General features: G+C 41.2%; 1 pseudogene; it reads right to left on the bottom strand.

Annotated features, from left to right (window-relative positions):
- Positions 1–10,832, bottom strand: part of LOC111950206 (solute carrier organic anion transporter family member 1C1-like) — a 65,309-nt pseudogene extending 54,477 nt beyond the window's left edge.
- Positions 10,833–22,020: the final 11,188 nt, after the last annotated feature.

Raw genomic sequence — 22,020 nt, 5'->3', positions numbered from 1 at the left:
ACAATCTCAACATGCCTCTCCCTCCGATCCACTGTTCATCACCAAATCTGGTTCCATTCCCATCTGAGACATATACTATCACTGTATGGCTATCCTGCTGATCAATTCTCAGGACTTCTCCTTCCATGTCGGAGCTGCATCCATGGCAACTTCGACACAGCATSCCAGACCATACAACTTCTCGCACGCTGGTCCTCTCAAGCCTCTCATTCCTACATCTGCTCTGACATCCACATCAGGAGAGCACACAACATGCTCATCTCTCAGAACATGCATTAACTCAAGCACTGTTTTCTAGTCCCTGCCTCCTTRCACGGACACCATCTACCTCAAGCACCGACTCCTACCCAACCAGCCAAAAAATAGTCTTGCCACAGTCGCTTCTGGTTGCTCTTCTGGGGTCTAAGGTTGGATCATTCCGTGGGCATCTCGTCCATACGCTGTACTACCTCAACTATATTGCCAACCATTCAGCACCTGCAGTCCAGAACAACTCACTTCCTGTCCAGGGTCTGACTAATTWGGAGTTCTTGTTTTGGGGATTGCATCACTACAGCAGGCTAACTACCATGGCCTGTTGTCTACAAACCAAACTTTACAGAGACCCCCCCCCCCCCCCAAAAGAAATGTCTGGTCCTTAAACTCGTGCAACCCCTCTCTTTTTCGCCTGGTTCTGCATGTCATGGAAAAGTTCCCATCCCAAATCGGAAAGAAAGGCTATCGAGGCCCAATGTCATTAAACAACATGGTTAGCTAACAGGGTAGGAGAAACATGTAACATCCACACATGGTCTCACTGACTCACTTGGTCAAAAAACATCCCTTGTCAGGTGACAGAGTTCAGTATGGCTGCTCTTCCTGCCACAATAGAGATATAGTATACCTAGAGAAAGTTCCAGGTAGAAGGATATAGGGATATAGGATCAGCTTTACCCCCCCCCCCACTAAATGCTAACCTTAACAGGAGAGGAGGTATGCAGAGAGGAGAGGTGGAGAGAGGAGAGGTGGAGAGGAGGAAGGAGGCAGAGAGGAGAGGAGAGATAGGACTCTATTCAATCTGTATTGCTGAAGCGGTACCAATTGTGTGATTAAAAATGTAAAGGTAATTTCCAATTGCGCCGACATAAATGCAGTCTCGGCTAATGCGGGAACATTGCCTTTAAATTMAAATCGTGCTGTAACACTGAACTTCCGTAATAGGGTTTGAATAGAGCCCTTAAGTGAGTCAGAGAAAGTCTGAGAGAGTCAGAGGCAAAGAAAATCAGAGCGCGACAGAGGGATYCCTAGAGATTCTGATCGTACCTTGAGGCTGGAGCAGGAGGAGCGTTGCTCCCTTGTAGAGGAGCTGCCTCCGTTCTCTGTCGTCCCTCTCTCCTTGGCCACCGGCTCCATCCTACACAGACGGCTCTCGTTTTCCTTGGGCAAAGTTCCCCTAATGAAATTCCTTGGCATTGATGCATGCAACCCTGCAAATAGATCATTCAAGCATGTGACCCAGATCTCTTSCTATCCAGAAAATAAGTGTGTTTGCAGCAGCATTGCTCCAGTCCGAAGGCTAGGAAGGCCAGTGAATTAAATTAGTTTTAAGAGTTTTTAGAACTGCAGTCCACGGGCAATAAATAAATAAAACAGTATTTTATTAGAAAAACAAATGGTTTTAGTAGCATATCATAGATTAAGACTATATATTGAGATTTGACACACTTTGGGCAACAACAACAAAAAATCTAAAGGGGAGACTGCCTAAGTCCTAGAATCTTGCTCCTACTTCCAGGAATGTATTGATGAATCATTAATTCAACCAAAGAGCCTTATACATGAGAGAACTATGTGATCTAGACGCAACCTGTCCAGAGCACCCACCCACCTCTCTCTCTCGATCTCTCTCACACTCACTCACACGCGCAGACACTCTCTTTCTCTCATCCATTTCCCCCTCTTTCTCTCTCTCACACTCTCCCCTCCTTCGCCCCCTTCCCTGTCTCTCAGGAAGCCTACAACCTTATGAATAGTAAATAGCTTCCCCTCATCACACTCAAATGATCCAATCCAGATAGAAATATACTGTAGCTGCAAGCAGCCATGCTGGGGTTCAAGCTTTGGCCCTGCAGTGTAACCATCAGGACAAATTGGACACATCATTCTTGGATGAGCTACTATATATATATATATATATATATACACACATACAAAAGTATGTGGGCACCCCTTCAAATTAGTGGACTCAGCTATTTCAGTCACACCCGTTGCTGACAGGTGTATAACATCGAGCACACAGCCATGCAATCTCCATAGACAAACATTTGGCAGTAGAATGGCTCAGTGACTCAGTGACTTTCAACGTTGCACCGTCATGGGATGCCACCTTTCCAACAAGTCAGTTCGTCAAATTTCTGCCCTGCTAGAGCTACCCCGGGCAACTGTAAGTGCTGTTATTGTGAAGTGGAAACGTCTAGGAGCAGCTCAACTGCGAAGTGGTAGGCCACACAAGCTCACAAAGAGTAAAAATCATCTGTCCTCAGTTGCTACACTCACTACCGAGTTCCAAACTGGAAGCAATGTCAGCACAATAACTTCTCATCGGGAGCTTTATGAAATGGGTTTCCATGGCCGAGCAGCCGCACACAAGATCATCATGTGCAATGCCAAGCGTTGGCCTGAGTGGTGTAAAGCTCGCCGCCATTGGACTCTGGAGCAGTGGAAACGTGTTCTCTGGAGTGATGAATAATACTTAACCATCTGGCAGTCCAACGGACTAATCTGGGTTTGGCGGATGCCAGGAGAATGKTCATGTAGTGTACTTCTGTACTTCTTACCACGTTTCCCAAATAACAGAACTCAAAATCAAACAAGATAATCTAATATGCTTTTGATAGATTTTGGACCATTTAGTGATGTTGACTACTTGAAACGTCTTCTACTCGAGAACAGCTTGACCGATCTGCACCAATATATTCCAAGACTATAGTTCAAACAACATAGGCGTTTCAAGCCAACAACACCACCATGAGGCCAAACAGAACCAAACTCTACAGGTTTGCTAGACTCACATCGCTGAGCATGTGTGCCAAATTCCATGACTTTGTCAAACAAATCAAGAGATTGTTCTTGCATATGTTGAGTCTTGACAGTGTTGGGTACATGTGTATCACGTTTTGTTTCAATACGAATAACCATGTCTGATTTATATGCATTTATGTGTCAGGTCACACCCACTTGAATGTTTATTGGTCAGTACCTGCCATGTTGTTTGAGATGCTAGCCTGGAAACACATGCGTTGTGAGACCTTGGTCCATAGATGCATTGTGAGACCTTGGTCCATAGATGCCATGTGTCAAGCTTCGTGCAGATTGGTCATTCGGTGCCAGAGGAGTAGTGTTTTAAGTGTTTTTAATCAAATTCCAAATGGCGGAAAATTCCTCATGGTGGACCTTATGGGCAAATTTGTTATTTGTGAGTAGAGGGACTTAAGTACAGCATTTCAGGAGTCTAGCTCAAACGGGGTGAGGGGCGTGAGCTTTCAAAGTATGCATTTTAAAATGCTTGTTATAACGCCACCATGTGGCCAATTGGCCTGGCATAGCATGAGAGGGTGTGACCCTTTAACCATCATGCAAGGTTGCAACCTCCTGGGCCTGACGATCTCACAGGAATTTGCTTTTTATTCACCAATTCGGCAGAAGAAGGGAAATTATAATCAACTCAACAAATACAGTAATGTTTCACCCAGCTTCGCTGCTTGAACCCCTAATTAGAGTCGACCAAGTAATAACCCACCCTACCTCAGAGGAAAAGCACAATGCTGAAAAACTGATAACCAATTACTGTTAGGTCACTACAGCCATCCCACCTCACTCTGTGTCCAAACACCACACATATTGGATCCTTAATGAAACCAAATAAGGCTTTCTGTCATTAAACATGTCTCATTATCTTGTCCGTTATCTGGGATGTAACATGGTCATTATTTGATATTTACATTAGCTGATGAAAATTGACATGGAGCCGGGGAGCGAGAGCGAGACCTCCCCATTAGTCATGTGAGAGCGCTATGCTGCATACAGCATGGTAAGTAGCTGCAGGGTGTCACTCAGCAGGCGATCAGAGCCTAGTGTTGATTGCAAAAGGCTTCTCTCTCTCTCTGATAAGAAAACYAATTCACTGGTAGGCCTACAGTGCTTACTTACAGGTCCTGATACAGACCTGGATAAACAGTCTGTATTTGAAGCTGTGGCCCACATTGAGTGAATTACTCAGGTTAGTCATGAAATTAAATCTTTCCAGCAGCGCTTTAATAAAGAAAAACAATATTCTACTTGTTGAGCAGGAGGGAGAAGAGACGCCAGCACACCACGAGTGCAATGATGGCTAGCCTGGAAGGTCATTCTCAAAGGAGGAAGATAATAGAGACAAACATAAATTGATTCACACCATGGTAACCTGTTACAGCTATCCTCCAATCCAATCTCTATCTGACTAACTACAGACTACAGAACTCCATAGACTGGAGCTCATGACTGCTTTACCAGATGGGCAGTTCCAGAGCAGTCTCCAAGGATAAGCTTATTATATTTCACCAATTTAGTAGATCCTCAGTGTTGTTACAATAGGATACATTAAGTCTGATTCACTTTGAATGAGATCTTATTAAGTTATAGGAACTTGGACCTTTTTGACATATTTCTGCCTGGCTCTCTGCATGCCTAACACTGAGTCAGGATAAAATGCTGCTGATTAATCCCTTATCGACAAAGGAATCAGAATTGAACAGGATTAGTAGCCGAAATTCTTTAATCATATTTGAGAAAACAGAACAGAAATGCTGTTGTTACTTATTTTCTCACTGTAACTGGTACTGGGTTCAATCAGTAGCCTAGCTGTCATTTTGACTTTCCTTGGGAAATAATCACATTGACCACTTATTGATTTTTTTCCTGCGGATGAACAAACCTGCTATGTAAACCAAAAAGATGTAAGCACAAGGTGTAGGGCACAACATGTGCTCATAAATCTTTCCATTATATATATTGTTTTATGCTGTTATAGGTCTTCCTTCTACAAGCATGGACATGGCAACGACTTTGTGTGCATTTGCTCACAGCAAATTGGCTATTGTTACCTAGTGTTGATTTTTCAGTAACATTTCTAGTGTTGATTCAGGAGTTAAATTAACTCTGTAAGAGTGTTATTTTACAGTAGTGTAAAATAACCCCAGTGTTGGTGTTAATAACTAGTGTTGAGTGAGAGTGTGATTGTGTCAGTTTTACTGTGGAGAGAAAAACGTTCTCATCAAAACCAAGCCCATCATCAGATTTTCCAGCATGCTATACTGCAGCTACACATTTTGGGGATTTTTTTAGTATCTCGGTTTTTGCATTTACATTGATTGATTGATTGATTGATTGATTGATTGATTGATTGATTGATTGATTGATTGATTGAATCTTATGCTACACAAAGATAACACATTTTTCTAAACCAATCCAATCAGTTAGTTAGATTTATTGCAGTTGTTCCAGTTTCAATGTTTTAGGTCGTCTCATCACAATGTCCCTAAACCTAACAGTCATTCTGAATGCAGGTTGTGGGAGAATAAAAATGCCAACTGTTGGATGGCCTAACATGCTGACCAAACCAGACGAAAGTGTGCGCCATCGCTCGCATGTTTGATTTTGTACCCCCACACCAGACACGATAAGGACACGCAGGCTCAAATATCAAAACAAACTCTGAACCAATTATATTAATTTGGGGACAGGTCGAAAAGCATTAAACATTTATGGCAATTTAGCTAGCTAGCTTGCTGTTGCTAGCTAATTTGTCCTGTGATATAAACATTGGGTTGTTATTTTACCTGAAATGCACAGTTCACTCGAAAAAGCAAGGCACACTGGAAAATTATATTGGAGGCGTGGTTTAGTGGGGGTGTGGCTTTCAATTCTTTGTTTTTAGCCACCTGTGAATGGAAGTGTTGTACCAGTTTAAGTGGTCTATGGTTATGTTAATTGAAAGTTTGAGCATGTCCACCGCCAGTCCTAAAGTCTTTGTAAATGCTAACATAACAGCTTTTGGCATTAAATATTTATAAATATTATTGTAATGTCCTTAATCCAAAACTAGTGATCTTGCCAAGAGGTCCTCTTCATGTAACGGTTAAAAATACTGCATAATGTACCACCATTAATGCAAACTATATTCACTTCCTACTGTTAAAAAGACGTATTGAGGTGTTATTGCTTTACACTAACAGTGTTAATTCCTTAACTGAGAAAGTGTAACAGCACTAAGCACAGTGTTAATTTAACACTGTAAAGTGTGGCCTCGTATAGACATTTACCAATGTCAGTGTTGATTTAACACTGGGGAAGAGAGAGAGAGAGAGAGAGAGAGAGAGAGAGAGAGAGAGAGAGAGAGAGAGAGATTATGAGAAATGATGTCCAAACATATAGTGGTCCCTATAAACTTGGGGCTGCCATGAATTTGACAGTATCTTACAGGCAAAAAAAATTGTATTTCATATTACAGTACACATAATATAAATACAGTATCAAAACAAGTACTGTGTGATGACACACGGTACAATTCTGTAAAATTGTCTGTATTATACTGTGAAAAAGTAAATGCTACCGTAATCCGAATGAATGAATGGATGAATGAATATAATTAATTGAGGGGAGAGGTTTGTATTTTACTGTAATTACAAGGGATTGGTGCAAGCAGGTTGGCTACTTGATAAAGTGTTTACACATTACAACATATTAATGAATATTCGTTTTTTTAAATATCACTTGCACTTCTAGATGCTTAAACTGGCACCGACTACACAGCAAAACAGACCAAAAGGACATGGAAAAAATGCTCAACCATTTATGGTTTAAGACTTAATCTGCCACTCTAATCTGCCCCCTATACAGTGCTTCAGAAAGTATTCACACCCCTTTACTTTTCCCACATTGTGCTGTGTTACAGCCTGAATTTAAAATAGATTCCATTTAGATTTGTCACTGGCCTATACACAATAAATCAAATCGTATTTGTGAAATGCGCCGAATAAAACAGGTATAGACCTTACCGTGAAATGCTTACTTACAAGCCCTTAACGAACAAAGCAAGTAAGAAATTGATAAGAGAATTTTGTTCTCCAGGTACATAACCCAATTTAATTGTATTACTCAGTCTGCAAACCAGAATTTGTAAGATCCTGGTCGAATGAAACAGACGGAGGCCCAGCTACAATAGATAATCAAAAAGGTTTATTCACGGGAACGTCCTAAAGTCAGGAATACAAAACAATTCATTTTATACTGACTTCTCACGCCCACTCATTCACACAACCATACGCACACACACACACACACATGCATACAAACAGACGCACACACACATGCATACAAACAGACGCACACACATGTCCTGCTACCCAGCCGCCAGAGATTAGTGACCTTGTCCTTGAAACATATTCCCTGTTCTTCTCCCAAATCTCTAGTCAGGTCGGCACCAAGCTCAGACAGTCTGTGTTTATAATACCATAAAGACATATTGTTTTACCCTAATTCTGACTAGGACTACACATTTATTGATTATGATGTTATACATTCTAATCACTTCCATACAATTATATGTTTCAGGGCGGAATATTCTAATCATTCAATTAACCGATAATTCTCACCTAACAGAAACATTTGCTAAATAAACTAAAAGAAAAATAGTAACACAATAAAATAACAATAACATGGCTACATAAAAGGAGTACTGGTACAGAGTCAATATGCAGGGGTTTGGGTTAGTCGAGCTAATTGAGGTAATATGTACAGTGCATTAAATTCATTTTTTACTCTTCAATCTACAATCAATACCCCATAATGAGAAACCAAAAACAGGTTTTTAGACATTTTTGCAAATGTATTAAAAATGTTAAACTGAAACATCACATTTGCATAAGTATTCAGACACTTTACTCAGTACTTTGTTGAAGCACCTTTGGCAGTGATTCCAGCCTCGAGTCTTCTTGTGTATGACGCTACAAGCTTGGCACACTTGTATTTGGGGAGTTTCTCCCATTCTTCTCTGCAGATCCTCTCAACCTCTGTCAGGTTGGACGGGGAGCGTCTCTGCACAGCTATTTTCAGGTCTCTCCAGAGAAGTTCGATTAGTTCAAGTCCGTGCTCTGGCTGGGCCACTCAAGGACATTCAGAGACTTGTCCCGAAGCCACTCCTGCTTCYTCTTGGCTGTGTGCTTAGGGTAGCTTAGCATCCGATTCATCGGTCCACTTCCGTATTGAGCGCGTCACTAGTACTTCCTGATTTAGTTTTTGCTCGTAAGTAGGATTCAGGAGGATAAAGTTATGGTCAGATTTGCCAAATGGGCGACGGAGAGGAGAGCTTTGTGTGTGGAGTAAAGGTGATCCAGAGTTTGTTGTTTTGTCTCTAGTTGCACGTGTGACATGCTGGTAGAAATTAGGTAACACTGATTTCTYTTTTCCTGCATTAAAGTCCCCGGCCACAAGAAGCGCCACCTCTGGATAAGCAGTTTCTTGTTTGCTTATGGCCTTATACAGCTCGCTGAGTGCGGTCTTAGTGCCAGCATTGATTTGTGGTGGTAAATAGACAGCTACGAAGAATATACATGAAAACTCTTTCGGTAAATAGTGTGGTCTACAGATTATTGTGAGGTACTCGAACGCAGGAGAGCAAAACCTTCAGACCTCCTAATATTAGAGATTGTGCACCAGCTGTTGTTGATAAAGAGACACCCCCCCCCCCCGATCTTACTGGAGGCTGCTATTCTGTCTAGCCGATCCACAGAAAACCCAGCTAACTGTATATTATCAATGTCCTTGCTCAGCCACGACTCTGTGAAATATAGGATATTACAGTTTTTAATGTCCCGTTGATTGGATAGTCTTGAATGAGCTCATCCAGTTTATTCTCCAGTGATTGCACATTCGCCAGTAGAACGGAGGTAAAGGCGGATAATCCACTGCCCGACGCAGTCAGCTCTTCATACGATTGACGGGATTTGAGCCTGGTCCGGGATGAGCAGTATATCCTTCGCATCAGACTCATTAAAGAAAATAATTATTGTCTAATTCTAAGTGAGTAATCACTGTTCTGATGTCCAAAACCTATTTTCGGTCATAGCAAACAATGGCGGAAACATTATGTACAAAAGAAGTTAAAAACAGTGCAATAATTTTTTTAAATTAAACACACAAAATAGCACAATTGGTCAGGAGCCCATAAAATGGCGGCCATCCCCTCCGGCGCCAATGTTAACTGATACCAGTTTTGACTTAAAYCGGCTTYAAAATCTATGGCAAGACTTGAAAATGGCTGTRTAACAATGATCAACAACCAACTTGACAGAGCTTGAAGACTAAAAAAATATTGTACAATCCAGGTGTGCAAAATTTAGAGATTTGCCCAGTAAGACTCACAGCTGTAATTGCTGCCAAAGGTGATTCTAACATGCATTGAATACTTCTGTAAGCAAGATATATTAGTGTCTTATTTTTCATCTATTTTTTACAAATGTTAGCATTTTTTTTCCACTTTGAAATTACAGAATATTTGGTGTGGATCATTGACCAAAAAAAATCACAATTAAATCAATTTTAATCCCACAACAAAATGTGTGGAAAAAATCTAAGGGTGTGAATACTTTCTGAAGGCACTGTACATTTTGAATTGATGAAGCACTTTAAATACATACGAGTTAAATTGTTGCAGCATCCTCACCCAGGGGTGCAACAAATATAGTCTCTTACAAAGCATAGATCAAAATATGTTAATGAGCCAAACGCTCTAACCACTAGGCTACCTGCTGCCATATATGGTAGGGCACTGTATTCGGTGGGGTGGAATTACAGTACCATTCGAAATACAGCAATTTCACACAATGCACCATCATTTACAGTATGCTGCAGTGAAAGATTTCAGATTTTTTTTACTGTTGATAATACCTKAAATTACTGWATAATTTATAGTTTTTTGTTACAGTGTAGGTAGGCAGGTTCCTCACTTAAATTCACTGTGAATCTTTGATGCATAAAAAGCTAAAATTACATGATTTGTGATGGGTACGAGTCATAGCTTTCCAAACACTGAATTCAAAACACACTCTGACTGCAAGTAGCCTAAATAAATGCTAACTAAAATATAGTTGTCTTCCTGGTCGACCTATCTGACAGCTTCGGGTCTATTCCAGCTGTGATGTTCAGTATAAGTAAAGTGTCACTACAAAAGCTATCAAACACTTGTGTAGGAGAAAAAAATGTTGAGTCACTTACCAAGTCTACCATGAAACAATCGCCCTATATCTCCCAATGTGGTAATAGAACAACCTATGACAAAAACGCGCGTAATATTCCCGGTGGCAGAGAGTTTGGACAGCGCAGAGTGCGCGGCAGATGTCTCGAGCTCAGGGAAAACTTCTCATATGGATGAAGGGCAGTAAAGCCACCGGTTATTAAAGGTCATAGAAMAAGGTATTTCTCAAAAGTTCTTCTTCCCGCCTCTTGTCATCATCACAGTTCCAATTATCTAAATATTTGACCTCTATCAGACCGAGTTTTCACAACGTTCTCGCTGAGAAATTAAACAGTTTGGAACCTAAATGTGTTTGTGCAACCCTACACTGCTTGTAGAATTTAGCTCACGCACGTGATAACACTTGAAAGGGAGAGAAGCAGAGCGCGCGGTATGGTGATATATGTATCCTAGTTCCAGAATTGATTCGCTCCAACGCAAAGCTTCTCAATGGACAAAAAGGCTAACGAAAATAAAACACCGTGCCGGGGTTATGTTGTTTTGAATTTGTTAACCGTTATTAGGTTGTGATTGAAAAGAGGTGAAGTGATGGTAAAGTCGTTCATTTTCAAAGGGGCGTTGCGGTGTTGGGCATGATCCTTTCACACAAGTTTAATACCAAAACATGTTCTAAGAATCCTAAATCATGCCAGACACTATTTAGCATGTGACGTCTGCAATGCAAGTTTGATGTCAGTGAGAGAAACAACAAGGCAAACAGATGTTATTGTGTGTAGAATTGTTACATAGAATTGTCACATAACAAGGCATAATACACCATAAGCTAAGGGCTGTTCTTAGGCATGATGCATTGGCCATATACCACATATACCACAAACCCCTGAGGTTGTAATCAGTAATGTAACTTTTGGATTACCCAAACTCAAGTAACGCAATCTGATTACTTTGTTAGTTTTGGATTACTTTCCCATTAAGAATCAAAATCACCTTTATTCGCCAAGTACATTTACATATACTCAGAATTTTACTTGGTGATATGGTGCTGCTAGTGATAGACAACATTTAGAGACATACAGTTGTTCGGTATATGTCTCATCCCAAATCCTGATGTTACCAGGTTCTGACCACTAGATGATGCTGTTCCTGCTATTATCCCCCAACGTTAAAGGGATAGTTCCCCCACATTATGAAATTACATCGGTTTCCTTGCCATGTAAGCAATCTATTGACAAGTGTATGACAACAACCCATGCTTTGGTTTTGTTGGCCACTATTTCAAATGGTAACTTTTTTGCATTTGTGGCACAAATCCAATACAAGTCTATGGTACCTACAGTGCCTTCGGGAAGTATTCAGACCCCTTGACCTTTTCCACATTTTATTAGGTTACAGCCTTATTGTAAAATGTATAAAATCGTTTTTTCCCCCTCATCGGTCTACACACAACACCCCATAATGATCAAAGCAAAAATAATTTTAGACATTTTTGCTAATTCATAAAAAATAAAAACTGAAATAGTATATTTACATAAGTATTCAGACCCTTTACTCAGTACTTTATTGGAGCACCTTTGGCAGCGATTACAGCTTTGAGGTTTCTTGGGTATGACTCTACAAGCTTGGCACACCTGTATTTGGGAAGTTTCTCCCATTCTTCTCTGCAGATCCTCTCAAGCTCTGTCAGGTTGAATGGGGAGCGTTGCTGCACAGRTATTTTCAGGTCTCTCCAGAAATGTTCGATCAAGTTCAAGTCCGGGCTCTGGCTGGGTCACTCAAGGACATTCAGAGACTTGTCCCGAAGCCACTCCTGTGTTGTCTTGGCTGTGTCTTGTCCTGTTGGAAGGTGAACCTTCGCCCCAGTCTGTGGTCCTGAACACTCTGGAGCAGGTTTTCATTAAGGATCTCTCTGTACTTTGCTCTGTTAATCTTTTTCTCGATCCTGCCTAGTCTCCCAGTCCCTGCCGCTGAAAAACATCCCCACAGCATGATGCTGCCACCACTATGCTTCACCGTAGAGATGGTGCCAGGTTTCCTCCAGACGTGACGCTTAGCATTCAGGCCAAAGAGTTCAATCTTGGTTTCATCAGACCAGAGAATCTTGTTTTGCATGGTCTGAGAGTCTTTAGGTGCCTTTTGGCAAACTCCAAGCGTARTGTCATGTGCCTTTTACTGAGGAGTGGCTTCCGTCTGGCCACTTTACCATAAAGGCCTGATTGGTGGAGTGCTGCAGAGATTGTTGTCCTTTTGGAAGGTTCTCCCATCTCCACAGAGGAACTCTAGAGCTCTGTCAGAGTGACCATCGGGTTCTTGGTCACCTCCCTAACCAAGGCCCTTCTCCCCCGATTGCTCAGTTTGGCCGGGCGGCCAGCTGTAGGAAGAGTCTTGATGGTTCCAAACTTCTTCCATTTAAGAATGATGGAGGCAACTGTGTTCTTGGGGACCTTCAATGCTGCAGAAATGTTTCGGTACCCTTTCCCAGATCTGTGCCACGACACAATCCTGTGTCGGAGCTCTAAGGACAATTCCTTTGACCTCATGGCTTTGTTTTTGCTCTGACAGGCACTGTCAATTGTGGGACCTTATATAGACAGGTGTGTGCCTTTCCAAATCATGTCCAATCAATTGAATTTATCACAGTTGGACTCCAATCAAGTTGTAGAATCATCTCAAGAATGGTCAATGGAAACAGGATGCACCTGAGCTTAATTTCGAGTCTCATAGCAAAGGGTCTGAATACTTATGTAAATAAGGTATTTCTGTTTTTTATTTTTAATAAATTTGCACACGTTTCTAAACCTGTTTTTGCTTTGTCATTATCGGGTATTGGGTGTAGATTGCTGAGGAAATATTTGTACTTAATCCTTTTTAGAATAAGGCTGTGATGTAACAAAATGTGGCACTGTATATTAGCATTTTCAAGCTTCATGTTCAAATCATCATGAAAGTATCTAAACATTTATTGTGTAACTCAATCATGTTACTTATAGATGATTTGGAAATTAAGCAAAACAATGCTAATAAAGGTATCATTGACTTGCATTGGACAAAGTGGCCAGAGAAAACCAAAGCATGGGTTGCTGTCATACCTTGTCCATAGACTGCTTACAGGGTAAGGAAACCAATATGTCATTTTGTAATTTGGGTGAACAATCCCTTTAAAATTGAGAAGAGGGGGTTCTTTAAAAATCACCTAATAGCAGGAACAGCACCAATCTGAGATGGTGGGTGTCATGGCTTGCTGAAATGACATGMAACGACCCAGTAGCAAACAGACAGCACGGTATATTAGAAGTTGGATGTGTGTCATTATGTAATGACTGTATTATACCGTAAAAAAGAAAAGAAAAAAAAAGAAAAAGTAGATGCAACCATAATCAAAATGAATTAATGGCCATTTATTGAGGGGAGCGGTTTATTTTTCACAGTATTTTACTGTAATTACAAGGGATTGGTGCAAGCAGGTTGGCTGCTAGGTAAAGTGTTTGCACATTACAGTATATTAATGAATATTTGGTGATTTATATCACTTGCACTTCTAGAGGTCATAACAAATGATTCCTAACTGGCAGCTACTACAGGGCAAAAACAGACCAAAAGGAAGTGGCAAAGTGCTCAATCATTTAAGATTTAAGACTTGCTGCCACTCCAATCTGTCTCCTACACAAATTGATGGGGCGCTATAATCACATACGAGTTAAATTGGTACAGCATTCTCACTCATGGGTGCAACAAATACAGTGTATCCTCTTACAAGACACTCCTCAAAATATGTTAATGAGCCAGAAACAACAACACCATGCACCTAGTGGTCAAAAGGTTTTTGGTGCTCTAAAGATACGGTACGGTACTGTATTTCTGTGGGGTGGTATTAACAGTACCATTGCAAATACAGCAATTCTATGCCCGCCCACAACCTTTTCCCACAACGCACCATCATTTACAGAATGTTGCAGTAAAATGTTTCAGGCTATTTTAATGTTTGATAATACCCAAATTACCATATCATTTACAGTCATTACAGTGTAATCAGATTACATGTAATCGTTACTCCCAACCCACACACATCTTTGTTTTACTATCCTTGTGGGGACCAAAATAGTTATTCCCCATAAAAATCCTATTTTCCCTAACCCTGACATTGTAACCCCTAAACCTAACCCTTTAAAGGGTGTGTATCAATTTAACCTTAGTTTTTTGGAAAATTATTTCTTGCTGAATATGAAAGATAAGGTCTTTAATGCTTCCAAAAGACTGTAACCGCAAGCTTTGCATGTCAATATGTTCAAGAACCGAGTGTTGGGGCTTTAACAAAACTTTGTGACAAAAGATCTTGTCCAATTAATGGAACGGAGACTCATGAGTCAAGGGCTCAATTAAAAATTAGCTAGCAATCATGTCATTATGCTTCAGCTAAATATGTCCCATGAATGTTTCATGTGGTGTTCAACCTGGCCCAAATTAATAGGTTGGTTCACAGTTGTTTTTTGTATTTTACCCTGCGTGTCATAGAACATCTGGAGGGGATAGGCCAAAAATCAACATGGTGCACGATCTTGGTCAAGGTGTACGCCTAAGTAGCCCTTTTCCTCAATGGAACCAGCGAAATGTCCCCACTTGTCCTTGCGAAGGACTTCGGTTCCCCACAGCATGAAGTAAAACCACACACACACGCACACACGCGCACGCACGCAGTCACGCACTATCGCACGCACGCACGCACCACGCACGCTACGCCACGCACGCTACGCGACGCATCCTACGGCACACCACGCACGCACGCAGCACGATGCCGCACGCAACGCAACGCACGTCACGACGCAAGCGCCCGCACCGACGCACAACTGCACGTCACGCACCACGAATGCACGACAGCACCTACGCACGCACGCACGCACGCACGCACGCACGCACGCACACACACAACAACACACACACAGCACACACACACACACACACCACCACACACACAACACACCACACGGGTCTATGGGTTTCCTGTGTTGTCGGTATGTTATGCCTTATCATTAAACTGATTGACAATGCACTGCACATTCATGGGATGACCCTAAATGTAATTCACCTCAGTATTGTAAAGGACATGTAGGGCTTACTCATGCTGGAGATAAATGACATTCCTGAACTTCGACTCAATGAGACGTGTCTGGAAAATGTGTCTACAAAGCAACTCTGACGTCAATGGGACCAAGCTGAAGAAAATGTGAAATAGATAGAGGTTCTAAATGGGCCTAGATATTTGTTCCTAGCAAACAGAAGCATTATTCATCTCCTGGTCATTAATCTGCAGTCATCTGCATCTGATCTAGCCATGTCTTGAACATATCCCCTACATGGTTCTATGTCTACCAACATTGTATGTAGACCAAAAGACTGTCTCTGAATTGTGCTGAAGGGTGCTATACCAGGTGCTCTATAGGCTTAGTATTTACAACTCAATCACACCTACAGCGTCATTGTATTTTGGTACATCAGAAGGTCATTTATTTCCAAGGGAATGCTGCATTTGCCTTGCAACATTGCGTAGCATAGGCAGTTGCAGTGCATTCTGTGTGGTGCGTATGTTGGATTGATCGAATGCATGCATCAAACTGTATGCTTAGATGGCTTGACAGAAATGGTAGCAGAAGGTGAATGTTGAATTTTTGTTGCACATACAGTACCAGTCAAAAGTTTGGACACACCTACTCATTTACGGGTTTTTCTTTATATTTACTATTTTAAACATTGTAGAATAATAGTGAAGACATCAAAACTATGAAATAACACATATGGAATCATGTAGTAACCAAAACATTTAAAAAAAGATTATTCAAAGTAGCCACGCTTTGCCTTGATGACAGCTTGGCATTCTCTCAACCAGCTTCATGAGGTGGTCACCTGGAATGCATTTCAATTAACAGGTGTGCCTTATTAAAAGTTCATTTGAGGAATTTATTTCCTTCATAATGAGTTTTAGCCAATCAGTTGTGTTGTGACAAGGTAGGGATGGTATAAAGAAGACAGCCCTGTTTGGTAAAATACCAAGTCCATATTATGGCAGGAAACAGCTCAGATAAGCAAATAGAAACAACCGTCCATCATTACTTTAAGACATGAAGGTCATTCAATGCAGAACATTTTAAGTACTTTGAAAGTTTCTTCAAATGCAGTTGCAGAAACCATCAAGCGCTGTGATGAAACTGGCTCTCATGAGGACCGCCACAGCAAAGGAAGATCCAGAGTTACCTATGCTGCAGAGGATAAGTTAATTAGAGTTACCAGCCTCAGAAATTGCAGCCCAAATAAATGCTTCACAGAGTTCAAATAACAGACACATCTCAACATCAACTGTTCAGAGGAGACTGCGTYAATCAGGCCTTCATGGTCAAATTGCTGCAAAGAAAACACTACTAAAGGACACCAATAATAAGAAGATAATTGCTTGGGCCAAGAAACACYAGCAATGGACATTAGACCGGTGGAAATCTGTCCTTTGGTCTGATGAGTCCAAATTTGAGATTTTTGGTTCCAATGTCTTTGTGAGATGCAGAGTAGGTGAACGGATGATCTCTGCATGTGTGGTTCCCACCGTGAAGCATGGAGGAGGTGGTGTGATGGTGTGGGGTTGCTTTGCTGGTGACACTGTCAGTGACTTTATTTAAGAATTTACCAAGGCACACATTTACATTTAAATTTAAGTCATTTAGCAGACGCTCTTATCCAGAGCGACTTACAAATTGGTGCATTCAACCCTTATGATATCCAGTGGAACAACCACTTTACAATAGTGCATCTAACTCTTTTAAGGGGGAGGGGGGTTAGGAGGATTACTTTATCCTATCCTAGGTAATTCCTTAAAGAGGTGGGGTTTCAGGTGTCTCCGAGAAGGTGGTGCATTGAAATCCGCTGACCTGGCGTCGTGAGGGAGTTTTGTTCGCACCCATTGGGGGTGGCGCGACAGCAGCGAACAAGTTTTGACTGGGCTGAGGCGGGAACTGTAGCTGTCCTCAGAGGTAGGGAGGCGAGCAGGCCAGAGGTGGATGAACGCAGTGCCCTTGTTTGGGTGTAGGGCCTGATCAGAGCCTGAAGGTAAGGAGGTGCCGTTCCCCTCACAGCTCCGTAGGCAAGCACCATGGTCTTGTAGCGGATGCGAGCTTCAACTGGAAGCCAGTGGAGAGAGCGGAGGAGCGGGGTTAACCAGCACTTAACCAGCATGTCTACCACAGCATTCTGCAGCGATACACCAGTGGCACCGTCATTTGTTTTTCTAAAGGACAATGACCGAAAACACACCTCCAGGCTGTGTAAGGGCTATTTGACCAAGAAGAAGAGTGATGGAGTGCTGCATTAGATGACCTGGCCTCCACAATCACCCGACCTCCACCCAATTGTGATGGTTTGGGATGAGTTGGACTGCAGAGTGAAGGAAAAGCAGCCAACATGTGTGGGAACTCCTTAAAGACTGTTGGAAAAGCATTATTTATGAAGCTGGTTGAGAGAATGCCACGAGTGTGCAAGCTGTCATCAAGGCAAAGGATGGCTACTTTGAAGAAAATAAAAATATAAAATATATTATATTGTTTAACACTTTTTTGGTTACTACATGATTCCASATGTGTTATTTCATAGTGTTGATGCCTTCACTATTATTCTACAATGTAGAAAATAGTAAAATAAAGAAAAACCTTGAATGAGTAGGTGTGTCCAAACTTTAGATTGGGACTGTATTTCCAGATGATGCTGCYTACCATTTTGCGCAATGACGCTGTAGGTGTGATGCAGGCATTAGGGCCTGTCTCTGAGGCACAGGTCACTCGACCCAGATTAAACCTACTGTACCTGGACACAGAGGTAMTCCCAGAGGAYAGGTCGCTTTTTAAAARCTACATCCAAATAACCAAATGAGTGTGTCTTGCCATCAAGTTGCTTTAAATCAACTCATCAAATTGCAGAATTTCATAGTGCAAGATCCCTGAGCGTGGCTCAAACCTGGGTCACCATGATCGAGGGCAGGAGTCGTGATTGCTGCGCCAAGAAACCTATCTTGTTTGGTGGAACAGTTATCGGTTTTATAAACACTAGGCTTGTTACCCCTAAAAAAGCTACCTACCCCCCAACAAACTTTCTTTCAAGTCCCTTCACATGTCTGACATGACAAGGTCATCTTACCAGGTTCTCTTCACTTCTGACACCACTGTAGCATGTCAGCGGGAGTATGTCCTCAACCACGACTTGAACCGGGTTGCTTTGTCCCAGGGCAGCGGCTTTTGACACCTGGACCTGCTCCAAGAAAGCTAGTTCCCTTGGGGGAGCGATTATTGGTCTTTTCAACTCTAGGTTTGTTGGGTTTGTTAAAATACTTCCATCACATGTGACACTGACCCCTCAGTGACATCTATAAAAACAAAAATGAGTGAGGAATAAGTAGGAACAAATAGCCTTGGATATTATACACACACTACTCAACTCTTGAAGTGTTTATTTGTGTTTGTATATATATGTGTATATATAGCCTGTGATTGCATCGATTGCTTCTAATCTAATCTATCATACACACTAAAAACAAATGGTTCTATATAGCGCCAAATAAGAGTTCTTACGATAGCGGATCTGTTTATGGAGCTATAAAGAACCCTTTCCGAAGGTTCTATAAAGAACCATTAAAAAAAGGTTAGAGCATCAAAAAGGGTTCTGCTATCGTTACGACCTTTTTTGGTGCCGCAGAGAACCCTTTTTAATTAATCTTTATAAATCCTTAATTGTTCTATTAAGAACCTATCTCAACGTCAAAGGTTCTACAAAGAACCATACAGTGGCTCTTATTCTGGTTAGCCACACAGTAAAAAAAAATGTAACATACTGGCAGCCAGTTCCCTTAAAGTTACTGTAAAAAAAAAAAGTACAGTATGTTATGGTAAATTCCAAAGAAACTTTGGTTTAACAGTAGATTACTGTAAAGAAGTGCTGTCTCCCTGGAACAATTGTGTATTTACAACAAGATATCTTATTATATATCTCTGACCATTTCTGGATAGTGCCAATACAATACTGAGATATTCATGGTAACTTGATACCAGAGCAATGAAACACAGTATAATACAGTAAAAGTGTAAACTGTAAGAAAAATAATTATACAGTATTTTACTGCAATTACAAGTGATTAGAGCAAGCAGGTTGGCATTTGCATTTCACAGCATATTAATGATTACTAGGTGTTTTATATCACTTATACTTCTAGAGGCCTAAACAAAGGCTTCCAAACTGGCCATGATTACAGAGCAAAACAGATCGAATGGACATGGGTAAATATTCAACCATTAAAAGTTGTAAGACCTGCTACCAATCTGATCTGTTCTCTATATATACTGAACAAAAATATAAACACAACATGTAAAGTGTTGGTCCCATYTTTCATGAGCTGAAATAAAAGATCTCAGAAATGTTCCATATGCACAAAAAGGTTATTTCTCTCGATTTTTGTGCAGAAATTTGTTTACATCCCTGTTAGTGCGCATTTCTCATTTGCCAAGAAAATTKATCCACCTGACAGGTGTGGCATATCAAGAAGCTTATTAAACAGCATTATCATTACATAGATTCACCTTGTGCTGGGGACAATAAAAGGGCACTCTAAAATGTGCAGCTTTGTCACACAACAAAATGCCACAGATTTTTGAGGGAGGGTGCAATTGGCATGCTGACTGTAGGAATGGCCAACAGAGCTGCCAGAGAATGTAATGTTTCTGTCTACCATATACCGCCTCCAACGTCATTTTAGAGAATTTGGCAGTACGTCCAACCAGCCTCAAAACTGCAGACCACATGTAACCACGCCAGCTCAGGACCTCTAGGTCCGGCTTATTCACCTGCGGGATTGTCTGAGGAGGGGGCGTTCTGAGGAGTATTTCTATCTGAAATAAAGCCCTTTTGTGGGGAAAGACACATTCTGATTCTGATTGGCTCCCCAGTGGGTGAGCCTATGCCCTCTCAGGCCCACCTATGGCTGCATCCCTGCCCAGTCATGTGAAATCCATAGATTCGGGCCTAATTCATTTATTTAAATTGACTGATTTCCTTCAATGAACTGTAACTCAGTAAAATCTTCAAAATTGTTGCATGTTGCATTTATAGTTTTTGTTCAGTATACCTACTAACACATATCAATTAAATTGTTACAGGACTCTTACTAACGGGTGCAACAAATATAGCCACTTACAAGGAACGCCTTAAAATATGTTAATGAGTCAGGGATTCTTTCTCCTCCCATAATATTTCTCCACAATGCACCATCATTTACAGTATGCTGCAGTAAATATATAGCAAAARAACTATARAGTACTTTATTTATGAATTGTATTCTAAATGAATTCAGCAATTGCTAATAGTGAATATTTAACTGTATATTACAGCATGCCAACTGATATTGCAAATTAGGCCTTAACAAAGGCTTCTAAACTGACAGTGACTACAGAGCAAAAGGATATGGTTTGCTTAAAGGTTTGAGACTTGCTGCCTCTCTGATCTGTCTTCTACATAAATGTAATTGCTAGGGAACCACTACCACATATCACTTTAATTGGTASAGCACTGAAGTGTACAACAAATATAGCCTCTTACAAGACGTCTCAAAATATGTTAATAAGTGAGAAACAACAATACCACGCACCCCCTACTGTTCAAAAGGCACACAAAAAATGCGGTATGGTACTGTATTCTGAATTACAGTAAATCACTGGCAGCAATTGGCCAGTAACTTACTGTAGAGTTAAAGGACAATATTTGTAGAATTCCAAAAATATAGTATATTACCGTATTCTGTGGGGGTACAGCATTCTCACTCACGGGTACAACAGATATAGCCTCTTACAAGGCACCATTATACCAGGGGCCCTATTCAATCTGTATCACTGAAGCAATACAAATGTATAGGGAACATTGCCTTTAAATTCCAATCTCGCTGTAATGCTGAACCTCCGCGATATGTATTGAATAGAGCCCTAGATTATCCGCACATTTATATCTTCACCTTTATTTAACCAGGTAGGCAAGTTGAGAACAAGTTCTCATTTACAATTGCGACCTGGCCAAGATAAAGCAAAGCAGTTCGACACATACAACAACACAGAGTTACACATGGAGTAAAACAAACATACAGTCAATAATACAGTAGAAAAATAAGTCTATATACAATGTGAGCAAATTAGGTGAGATAAGGGAGGTAAAGGCAAAAAAAGGCCATGGTGGCGAAGTAAATACAATATAGCAAGTAAAACACTGGAATGGTAGATTTACAGTGGAAGAATGTGCAAAGTAGAGATATAAATAATGGGGTGCAAAGGAGCAAAATAAATAAATACAGTAGGGGGAGAGGTATTTGTTTGGGCTAAATTATAGATGGGCTATGTACAGGTGCAGTAATCTGTGAGCTGCTCTGACAGCTGTTGCTTAAAGCTAGTGAGGGAGATAAGTGTTTCCAGTTTCAGAGATTTTTGTAGTTCGTTCCAGTCATTGGCAGCAGAGAACTGGAAGGAGAGGCGGCCAGAGAGATATACCTGCTGGAGCGCGTGCTACAGGTGGGTGCTGCTATGGTGACCAGCGAGCTGCGACTTTACCTAGCAGGGTCTTGTAGATGACCTGGAGCCAGTGGGTTTTGGCGACGAGTATGAAGCGAGGGCCAGCCAACGAGAGCGTACAGGTTCGCAGTGTGGGTAGTATATGGGGATTTGGTATTAGACTGCATCCAATTTATTGAG

This window comes from Salvelinus sp. IW2-2015, linkage group LG3, assembly GCF_002910315.2.
Source record: "Salvelinus sp. IW2-2015 linkage group LG3, ASM291031v2, whole genome shotgun sequence".
Lineage (NCBI taxonomy): Eukaryota > Metazoa > Chordata > Actinopteri > Salmoniformes > Salmonidae > Salvelinus > Salvelinus sp. IW2-2015.
This window is presented reverse-complemented; position numbering and strand designations above follow the sequence as displayed.